At 43.3% G+C, this 12,178-nt stretch overlaps 1 pseudogene; it reads right to left on the reverse strand.

Moving 5' to 3' along the window:
• Positions 1-1,889: 1,889 nt before the first annotated feature.
• LOC122561064 lies at positions 1,890-6,993 on the reverse strand (annotated as a pseudogene).
• Between the last annotated feature and the right edge of the window lie 5,185 nt (positions 6,994-12,178).

The raw sequence follows: 12,178 nt of genomic DNA on the forward strand, positions 1-12,178 counted from the left end.
TGCCCATGGTATCCATGTAGTACACACAACACCTGGGAGCCAAATTTCCAAATAATTACATCAATTTAAACCTGAACTAGAGGAAGAAACCAAAGGAGTAGGCATTTGGTCCTTGAAGACTGCTCCATCATGCAATAAGAAGATGGCTGATCTGATCCTGGCTGTCACTTCACTTTGCTCCCTCCCTTGTAGATCCAATTAATATATTCAATCATCCAGACAATGTCCCTCCTGAAGAGGAAACTCCTCTTCAATTTCATTTCATTTGGAGCACCCTTGTTGTGAAACAGTGTCCCTTGTTCTAGATTTCCCCTCGGGGCAAAATATCTTTCAGCATCTACCCTGTCAGTATCCCTCAGAATTGTAAATGGTTTAATACGATCACCTCTTAATCTTTGAATCTCCAATGAGGACAGACCCAACCTGTTCAACCTTTCCTCATGTGATGACCCCATCAACCCAGGAATCTGCTGAGTGTACCATCTCCAAACTTCCTCTAATGCCAGAAAATTCCTTATTCAAGAAGGGGACCCAGACAGCATACAGTTCTCTTGATGTCATCTCACCAATATCTTTCACATCTGGTGTAAGCCCGCACTACATTTATACTTCTCCCCACCTCTCCCATTAACATTTCCAACCCATGGTAATGAAGACCAAGAATGTAGAATGATTCCAAAGGCTGAAAGACATTAAACCCCAAGGATAAGTTGTTTGATGCATACTTCAGTTTAGTAATCCAAAGTGAAAAACAAAATGAGAAGTTAAAATGAAAATGTAATGCAATTTGGTCGATCCTGACAATAAGAGAGGGAATGACTAAAACAAAGATAAGGGTAAGAGGCTCTAATTATTTGGGGTGATCTTGCTTCACGTGAATTCCATTGCCCTGAGAACTAAACACTAACTGGCTGAGGAGTTGAATAGTTACCATATTGTGACTAACTTCAACTCTTGCTTGTATGTTTGGACATATGCTCAATAGTGTATGTCTTCCTAAAAATCACTGCTGTTAGATTTCTTAGGGGTGTGCTTGCTGCCTGTCTGATACCTGAAATTATATCCTGGAGACATTGACTCCCTGGTTGGACACAAGCTCATAGGCAATGGACTCAGACCAGTCTCTCACTGAGAGTTTGATTGTTTATGTAGAGACCAGCGACTGTAGTAGGTTATTTAACCACATGCGACACCACACTACTGTCCAACCTCGTCCTCCACTAGCCAACCACAGCTACTTCCCAGATTTCCAAACCTAGGGATGTAGTAAAATCTCCTCAAAACTTCTCATAAAAACCTGAAGTAGCCGTTAGTATGGATGAGAACTCCACACCCCTTTTGGCAACCTGTTTGCTGCATTTCCTTTTGTGCGGCATTGATAATGTGATAACATTTTGTTTTAATATTTTGAATGAAAAAAAGGAAGATTGGTTCAATTTTATGTCAAATTCTTCTCTATTTCCATTTGGGAGTTGGTGCAAATTTTATATTTTCATAATCCTCAGCAGCAGCAGGGAATCTATTGCTGAGAGAAATAAAAATTTTCAGTTAATTTCCCTTTGTCTTTAAGGAAATGCCAAAGATAGAAACAGAATTGGGAGCCCATCTCCATTGGTGGAAAATCATTGCAGTCTAGGCTCCAGGAGACAAGCCTCATTGACAAGTGGGACTTGTGTTGATGGAATCAGTGTGTGTAATGGTGAGGTTTTAATGACTCTGTACCCTTTAGATCATCACAGCTTTTGTCCCTTTACAGAGTCCTCTTTGGCTAAAGTGGCTATAGTTTCCATTCACAGCTTTTAGACAAGTTGCCCTGTGTTGACCAGAAGGTACTGTGGTAGTTTTCCAAATGATGACAATTGTCTGGAAACATGACAAACTGCTAGAACTGATTTTTCTAATTTAATCCCCATTATAGATTAATGCAGTGTGTACACGATTAACTGTTTTCATTCACCCACATCGACAATGGAATGCAAGCAATTGCTGATAATACAATTACAACAAAATTCAGTTTGGCAAATCAATTTCAGCAGCATTGTGTTATATTCTTTTAAATGCATTTTTCTATCTTCTATTCTTCCCCCCCCCGTTCCTGTGTTTCCCTTCACCCAGACTGCGAGAGTCTGCAGTAAATGGCCTTTCCTCGGGGATTGTCCCAGCTGCTCTGTGTTGGCCAATCAGGAGCTTAGATGGTTTGCTGAAGGCTTGGTGAAGCTGACAACTTCCAGGACAGGGAGACTCCCAGTGACGGGGGCTGAGATCTGAGTGAACGCTCTGTAGGGGATGTCCCATCACCCCTCAGTAAGTCCTCAGGGACACAGAATTGAGCTGTTGGTTTATTTGAAGGGTCTGCAGTGATTATTGGCCCTCTCCCAACTGTCACATTTGGGAACCCTTTCACCCAAGGGGAGCCTTTCTGTGAAAAGGCAGCAAGTGAAGAGGGGTTTTATTCCAGTCTCTAGAGGCTGGATTGGATATTGTTAACACACCATCATCACCATCGAAAGAGGAGCAGTCACATGCTCAGACTATCACTGAGACCAATGGTGCTTTCACCTAAAGTGTACTGCTCCTATAATAAAGTGTTCAGCATCATGATAAAGCACATATTTTCATCTATATTTGGGTATCAGTTTAACTCACTGTGATCCAGACCACGCTAGAACTCAATGGGGGTGAGTTTAGACCAAGCCACCTGCGGGAAATGGGGTGAAGCTGTGTGGGATCCTCAATAACATCCAGAGCCTGGGGTTTGGTGATATTCATGAGCACTGACTGTGATGGTAACTCTATCTAGAGCAGGGGGGCACTGCTTTTTCTTTTCCCACTGAAGCAGCCCTGAAGAGGAACAGGACATCAGGAGGATGAAGGGTTGTACATTCATTTGACCAGGAAGTCTGGTCCCAACTTTGAAGGGTTAAGGCTCCAGAATCTTGATGTTTTCCCCTTTCTAATCAGTGGAACCCTGCCAAAATTTCCATCAATTCACTAGCCTGGCTTTAAACATGCTTGGCCTGATTTTTACAGCAAAGGGTATGTTTTGAACTGCCCTCATAGCACAAAATCAATCTGGTGTCATATACATTATTGTTATTGTATTAGCTTCTCAAATTCAGAATAATGATTGCATTTGTATCCCATTCACTCAACTTAAATTCCAACCTGTATTTTGTTTCTCCTCACACACAACTAAATCTCTAAAGCTGCAGAAATCAAATAATGTTTGGTTAGATCGCATGCGAGCAATATTCCACTAAGAAGCAACAGGACTTGGAATATTTTTAACTGGAATGATTATTTATGCGTTATATATGCATGCATAATATCTTAATTTTAAAGGAAGTGCTTGCAGAATAGAAATGAAAAGGTCCCCAGCGGAAGTTCTGAGAAAATATTCACCCCTTTCAAATATGTTTGCTTGGCAAGTCATTGTTGATCTCAGTAGAAAGGTGTAATTCAAAGACAGCAGATCTTTATTCTTCATTGAAAAGCTCTTGCAGTTTGAGCTTCACAAAGCATGTCATAAGTCCAGGCTCCTCCCCATCTAGCAGGTACATGGCCCCAAGAATGCACAAAGCCTTTATGTCGCCTGGGTTATTTCGAAGTCGTCTCTTTGCGATCTTTTCCAAGCTGGTGCGGCAGAGTTTTTGTTGTTTTGAGTTTCTTTTGATAGAAAATCCTTCCAGAAAATGTGTGACGGCATTCGGTTCTGATCTTTTCCAATACAGTTCAAATTTCCCAGCCTTGTAAGTGACATACTGCTTATCTTCTGGACAACCATATTCCAATTTCAGTAGGTCACTGTAGATCATTTCAGCCTCATGAATTTCTTCATTTACGATGAGGATATCTGCAAGTTTCACCTTTGCTCCTGTAAACGATGGTTTGAGCGCAACTGCCTCACTGAAGTAGTGTCTGCATTGTTCAATCAAAGTGGCCTTCTCTTGAGAAGCAGGATCATCAGGCCCATTGCTGCATCGGACTGGGCCCAGTGCTTGTAGTTTGTCATTGTAACACTGACCTATTTGATGGTACAAAAATGATGAGTTTGGTGTAATTTTTAATGCTTTCTCTAACAGCTTGAAAGCATTTTCTACATCTCCTTCTTTCCTGTAAAACATTGCTGCATATCGAAGCACATATGGATGACCAGGAGACTTCTGCAATGCTCGCTCAACTAATGTGGATGCTTCCCCCTCTTGACTTAACTCTTGTAGTTTTAAAGCTAACAGCACCATGGCTTCAGCATGATCAGAATCTAGCTCCAGCACACGTCTAAACTGTTTCATTGATTCAGTAGATTTGTGACTCACTTGGGTACCTGAAACTCCTTCTAGACGGGACAGTGCAGTGGCATAGCCAACATTCCACTCAATGTTGTCAGGATCTTCCTCCAGGGCCTTTGTAAAACATTCCTTTGCCTCTCCATAATATTGAGCGGCTGTAGTCAACAGTGACCAGCCCTTCTCCCCGTAAACCTCAGGTATCATTGCTGTAAACCGAGAGGCTTCAGGAAATAGTTTACAGACTGTCTCCAGCTTGTCGAGGTAGGACTGAGCCTCCTCCAGTCAGTCCATGTGATAATAAACCCAGGCAGAGTTTCCATAGGTGACCAAGATCCTTTTCTCAAATTCATCTCCATGTCTCTCCCTCAGAATCCTTTCAGCTTCCTTTAAATTCTGAATTGCCTCTTCACAGTTTCCTTGCAGACAGTTTATAAAGGTGAGATGGTTGTAAGACCTGGCTTGATATTTCACACCAAGCAGTATTGAATCTTCTAATTTGTGTTTCATATCACCCAAGTCAATGGTTTCTTTCTGTCGAGTCCACGTGAAGTGACATTGAAGCTGATCGAGATTCACTTTCAACAAATTTTCCCGTGTGTCACTGCAAGAAAATAAAATCTTTTACAATCTCTATTTCTGAAGCTGCAGCTTTTCCATTTTATTTTGGTCATTTGAATTAATTCTTAGCTTGGCCTTTGGTAGTATTAGATGACAGGTTAAAGATATTTATGAATGACATAATATTATATCATTCTAAAGGATTTCATTTATTCTCACGATTGGACTCTGCTGGTGTCTCTCAATATTGAAACCACAAATGATTATTAGTTAATATTACTTGTCTAATGTATCCTGTTTATAAACCTTCAAAATCGGCAAGATTTTAACTCAATCAAAAGCCATGTAGCTACACCACTGCATCTGAAACCTTTCCAGTCAGGCAGTCCTCTTTAGATTTGCCATCTTTTGTGTATCTTGACCAGAGGTTTCTTTTTAAACTAACCTTATCATGGCCACTCTTTTGAAGGCGTCGCAGTCTAAAATAGTTTGATCAGGGCAAACACCAATTGAAGGGCCATGTTTGTCATTATGGAATGCAACAGTGCCCATAATTCTCCTCCGTCTTTGTTGGTCTCTCATCGGTACTTTTGAAAACAAAAGCCATCCAGCTATGTTTTTAAACAATGCAATGATGAAGCTTCTGGGCGATGTCTAGTGGAGGCATTTGTTAGCTGATAGATACATCAAAGGACATCTCTTCCCAGTCCAGAGAATGCTTCACTCAGCAGCCCCTCGTCCCAGTTGTCCCTTCCCCATCACTCACTCACTCACTCAGCAGCCCCTCGTCCCAGTTATCCCTTTCCCATCACTCACTCACTCACTCACTCACCAGCTCCTCGTTCCAGTTATACCTTCCCCATCACTCACTCACTCACTCACTCAACCAACAGCTCCTCGTCCCAGTTATGCCTTCCCCATCACTCACTCACTCACTCAGCAGCCCCTCGTCCCAGTTACCCCTTCCCCATCACTTACTCACTCACTCACTCAGCAGTACCACCTTCCTTAATGCCAAAGTATACCCACTCCTTTGTACCTTTTGTAGCACAACTCCAGCTGGCTGGTAGCCTTGGGGAGGGAGGCCTTGCCTAACCAGCCGTCTGCTGATCTGCCGATAAATCAGGGTGCCCCCTCTCCAGCCTGAACAGTTTTTACCCAATGAGTGCTCCTCTCACAGCACCTGCTAGGCTGGTACCCGAGCTGTCATTCACCCTCCTGCTGCTCACTGCTCCTCCTCTTAAAAGCTCTTTCGCTTCCCACTGGTGCTGCTAATAGACACAACAGCCTCTCCATCACCACCTGGCATACGATCACACACTCAAAGTGCAAGACTCCAATCTCATGTTCCATGAATACAATCAGACCATCATCCTGACCAGTATCAAGGAGGAGATAATCAGTGCATAACACATCCAGCTGGCCCAATGAATGCTCCCTTTAACCTGCACCTCCTCCTGCAGCCCTGCTTTCTCCAAAGTGTTTCCTTCTTGATGGAGAAGCTAGCGTATCTATTAAGTTACACCATTCACACGTATGGGAAACACAAACCTATTTAAAGTCAGAGTGCAACAGACAGCTCCATTTTTGCAGGAGTGAGGCCTGTTTCCTGCAGTATGGTTTTGCTGGGTGAAGGTTCTGGAACTCCCTCCTAAATGGTGTTATGGGTGTATCTACACCAAATAAACTGATGGTTCAAGGTGGCAGCCCACCCCCATCTTGTTAAGAGCCATTAGAGGTGTACAATAAATGCTAGCCCAACCAGGGAATCTCACATTGTCTCTATTTTATGTCTCGGCGGAAAGCCAGCGCCTCAGACAGGGTTGAACTCCCTCAGTACTACATTAAGAGAAGGACAGGATTGTGTGATCAAATCATTGGAATATGATTCGAGCCCACATCACAATGACTCAGAGACAAGAGGGAGAGCACTGAGCTCCAGCTGTCTATACTGTACACGGTATGGATACATGAAGATCTCACTTACCCCATGGTGATCTCAGTGAATACACCAGCTGCTTCTTTACTTTTCCTTCTGCTGTCTGAGGAGCTGGATGATCAGAGTGAAAGGTGCTCAGTTTCCGAAAGTACAAATATATACACACCAACTACAACTCATGCATTATTCGGAATGCAGTGACGTTTCCTGAATTGCAGAAATTAGAGGAAAATGAAACTGAAAGGTGATTCATCAGTTTCAGATTTCCAGTATCACTAAATTAAAAGCGCCTTCCCCTGAATACTGTTTATTATGAATGAGGATTGGACAGAGCACAGGGTCTGGCTCTGTAACACGTGTGAGGGGGGGTGGTCTATCGGGAAGCAGTGATGCTGTGATGGGGCCATGCTGCTTCCCCGGTTACATCCAACACGGCCTGTGTTACAGCCCATCCTGCACATGGACCACCTCGGGCAGTGCCAGAAACCTCTACTCTTCATCCTGGCATGGCAGAGCTCAGCCCTTCCAGCTGATTGGCTGCTTTCTTTGTGAACGTCAATCAGGCAGGACCATTCCACGTGTTCACTTGTCCCTCCCCGAAGATCATTTATCCAATTTCAAACAGGGGCCTTGCTCTGGTGATGTTGAAATGGCCAGAGTTTAGATGATTGAGAATAACGTGTGTTATAGTCACATCCCAGTGAACACTGAGGTATCTTTCTGGAGATGTCACAGTGGTTTTCTGTCTTTAGCAGGAAGTATTGCTGAATCCTCATAGGGAGGCCAGACCCTCGGGTCAGCTGCTCAGTTACAGGCTGCAGCAGGTATTGGGCAGCAGGGGCAGTGCCCTCTGGGATTGTGAGACATGGATCATTTCAGTGGAGAGGCATACACCCCTCTGTCAATATGGCGCTGAACTCCTGCAGGCTTCTTGACAGTGACATGAGACAGGGAATGTACGCAGCATCTCAGTGAGTATTGTAATCAGTGTTCACTCATATATCACCCCATTAACATCGACAACCAAGTCCCGATACCAGAAGCTGTTTGTGGCCTCACTGTCACATGAATGATCCACCTCATGTGGCTACAGCTCACTCAAGCCTATACCTTCAGCAGCTGCTGATCCTGTCATTAGACATAGTCTACAAGGAACACTAAGTGCAATGATGTGAGCTGGGGCAGGGGGCGGGGAGCTATGACTGTCATGGTAAGTACTGGGACCTGTTCATTATCGCTGCGCTGTTGTTTGCTCTGCTCCCAGGGCTGGTGCAGCTGGACAAATTAGGTTTCCCTAAGCAGAGAATCAGAAGAGGCAAGCTCAGGACTGTTAATGGATTCAGTGATGGGGATGTGGTGCACTGAACAGAATGAGAGGTTGATATTGTGTTGGCCTGAAGGCCTAAGCAGGACGACAGTGATGGATTCTCCATTGGAAGCTGGATCATGAGTCAGGAATGTTCCGTGAAATAAGTTTGTGAAAAATCAGACATGACAAGGCAGGATTTGACAGGAACCATCATTCGTACCCAAGGAGTCTTTCCTCATCATTACGTCCTGATTTTCCAGCTGCAGCTGCTCTGAGGTCTCTTACCAATAATCCACTCTTCTGGACTGTGTAATGAAACTCCCATCAACAGGTGACGACAGTGAGGGAGGGCAATAAGGAGGGTAGCTCCAGCAGTTCAGGCTGGACCTCCAGAACTAGATGCAATGGTAAGGGAGGGCAGTTAGAACAGTCAAACAGGCCCTCTCTGGAAAACAAGGTGCGTTTGGGATAGAAGGAGCAGAACTACAAAGGATTCCTCAAAAAATGTCAACCACAGATTTACTTCAAGTAAATACTTTCTTGTTTAACCTTTCATGTTTGTACTGACCTGTTGTCAGTGGAATGGAGAATCCCTAATTCATGATCTTTGGGCCATATTAAAATCTCACGTTACATTTCGTTGTAGTTGACAGGATTTCATAGCACAGGCATCAAGTAATGGCAGAAACCATGGAGAAAACAGTCAAGCAGTTGAAATTAGCATTATCCATGAGGGAGACTCAGGGGTTGGCGTGGGGAATCCACTTTTCAAACTAACCTAGACATAGGATTCCCATGTACTTTCCTTTGGTTCTGTGAAGGTGGAAAGTTATCCTTCTGATCAGATAGTCTACTTGTCAATGAGTAAGACATTTTGGGGGAAAGCCACAAACACTTGCTGATCTGGCAGTTGAGGAGACACTGCCAGTTATGACATCTAGGTACCTCAACGTGAGGAATCAGGCAACGGTTGTAATGGAACATTTGTATGGAACAAGTCCATTAGAAAATAGGGCGAAGAGATACAGATGTTCTAAGAAGATGGCAGTGGGTCTTTGAGGTAATGGTAAGGGTTCTGGGGGCAACAGAAGCAAGCAAGCTGAAGGAGAGGACATGGTTTCTATACTCCTGGATTCAGTAAAGTCACTTGATCGCATCATCCTCCTGGAGTCCTCCTTTAAACTGACCAGGGACAGGCCACTGAAGGTCCATGTAGTGGACACATTGAGGAGTGGAAACATCCAGATGGACCTGAAGAGGCTTGAGTGTGAACAACATCAATTGTATTTCTTTGAGGTGCACGGTCAAGCCATCCAGATAATTGGGAGAAGCTGGACGCCCAAGATCAGAAATACACCACCTTCATGGAGATGACTGTCAGCATAGGTGGGAAGCTTCATTCCGCGTAAATACTTCCTTGTTTTGCTCCAAGGTTGTAATGATTTGATGCCAGTGGAAAAAGATCACCTGCTTCCTGATATTTGGACCATCCATGTTAAGACAGAAATCTATATCTTCACCATTTATAAACTTCTTCTCTCAACTTTATTCTTCTTTAAAAAAAAAATTGTCCTGGAGCCTTTGCTTCTGTTATCATGCTATCTTTAGATTATCCAACTTGGTCACCCTATCTTTCCAAATCTCAGCTCCAGCCCCTCAGCTATGCTAAAAGCTTCTCCTTTTTTCTGTTGCTTGTCCCTGACTTACTTGACTGACAGCTTCCTGCTGTGCCTTGCATGGCACCTTTCAATCAGCCCATTGTCACGGCTTCTTGATACAAGGCAATCCGACAAGGAGCATCCCATACAGTCTCATCCTACCCTCTTACTGACCTCCCTGTGCAGAACATTCACTGGGGGCATCCCTTTTTTTCTTAACTTCATTCATGGGATGAGGCCTCATTGGTTAGGCCACCATTTATTGCCCATGAGCAGTTAAGAGTCAACCACATTGCTTTGGGTCTGGAGTCATTTGTCATCCAGGCCAGGTAAGGATGACAGTTTCCTTCCCTACAGGATATCAGTGGACCAGATGGGCTTTTCCAACAATGGATTCATGGTCATCATTAATTTCAGATATTCTTATTCCACCATCTGCCGTGGCAGGATTCAAAACTAGGTTCTCAGAATGTGCCTGTGTCTCTGGATCAACCGTCCAGTGATAATGCCACTGGGCCATTGCCTCCCCTTGCCTGCCTTCCAATCTCCTTTCTGATCCATTGACCTCCATCCAGTATTGAGCCTGTGGGCTCTGCCTAATGGAGGTCAGTTCTCACCCCCTGTCCACCACCCTCCAAATGCCTGTTCACTTCGCAACTGGAAACCTATTGTGAAGGATTTCGGGGAATTAAAGCCCTTAAATATAATTCATTAGAAAAAGAATGTGTACCTCATCATTATTGTTAAATATGGTGATTTTGTTTTCAAAGTTCACTGGCTGTGTTGACCTAGAATACTACTCAGTATGGTTTCATTTCCAGATTGTTGACTCCTCAGTGTCAATAGAAACTGAACATGCAAAGGTAAAGCAATTACCAGTGTTTTAGTTTCTATGTTCAAACCACAAGAATATTTTTAGTTGAGATATTGTGGGTGTGTGAAACATTGCATTTCCTGAACAAAAGAGATAAGGACTGAAGTGGACATGGTACAAGTTAGGACAGCACAGAGAATTGGATGAGGCCTTAATTGGCAATGGCTCAATTTTAGTATACCCAAAGGGTGAGAAAGCAAACAGCTAGAACAATGGTGCTCAGTTTTGTTAACCATATCCAGTTTTATGCAGGAAACAAATACTTTAGCACTGAGAACACTTCAAGTACTGTTCTCCATTAACTTACTGTTAGAGATGAAATTAAAGAAAAATATCTGTCTCATTTGCCATCAGACAATAAGATATCAGAGCAAAAGTAGACATTCAGTCCACTGAGTCTGTGCCATTATCCAATGTGATCATAGCTGATCAGATAATCCTCAACTCCACTTTCTTGCCTTTTCCCCATAACCCTTGATTCCCTTAATGATTAAAACTTGTCTATCGCAGCCTTGAATATACTTAACAATCTGATTTCAGCAGCCATCTGCTGAAAAAATCCCATAGATTCACTGCCCTTTCAGAGAATAAATTCTTGTTCTTCTCTGTCTCAAATGTGTGACCCCTAATTCTGAGAATATGCCCTTTGTTGCTAGACTTACCTACAAGGGGTAACAAATTTTCTGCATATACCCTATCAAGTCTCCAAAGAATCTTGTATGGATCAGTAACATCACCTTTTATTCGTCCAAACTCCAGTGTGGGACGGATTAGTTCATTAGGACTCATCCCCCACCCCCAGCCCTGCCCCTTTTATGCTCCATACCCTTTGAAATAATGGTCAGCATTTAATTGGATCTCCGTATTACCAACTGAATTTGGATGCTAGTCTTTTTTGTGATTCATGCATAAGGGCACCTAAAACCTCTGTTTTTTTAGCTTTCGGTAATGTTTTCTTTCCATTTAAATAATATTCAGCTCCTCTGTTCTTCCTGCCACTTTGTTTTCCATCTACAGTTTTTTCACACTCGCTTAACCTGTCTATATCACTGTGCAAACTCCTTGTGTCATCCTCACCACTTGCCTTCCCACCAATTGTTGTGTCACCTACAAACTTGGCCTTGGTACATTCACTTTCCTCACCCAAATCATTAACAAATTGACCAGCCCCTATGGGACTCCGTTAGTATGGGCTGCCATTGTCAAAATGCCCAGCCCAATTAGAACACTATGTATTTCTGATATAGATCATGGAAACTCCTTCTAAGTTTACATTTACATTTACATTTAGACAACCTGACTATAAACTGAGGATTTCCTTTGTGGGGTGGGGGGTGTAGGTTTGCTCGCTGAGCTGTAGGTTTGATATCCAGACATTTCATTACCTGGCTAGGTAACATCATCAGTGGCAACCTCCAAGTGAAGCGAAGCTGTTGTCTCCTGCTTTCTATTTATATCTTTCTCCTGGATGGGGTTCCTGGGGTTTGTGGTGATGTCATTTCCTGTTCATTTTCTGAGGGGTTGATAGATGGCATCTAGATCTATGTGTTT

This window comes from Chiloscyllium plagiosum, chromosome 22 (assembly GCF_004010195.1).
Source record: "Chiloscyllium plagiosum isolate BGI_BamShark_2017 chromosome 22, ASM401019v2, whole genome shotgun sequence".
Lineage (NCBI taxonomy): Eukaryota > Metazoa > Chordata > Chondrichthyes > Orectolobiformes > Hemiscylliidae > Chiloscyllium > Chiloscyllium plagiosum.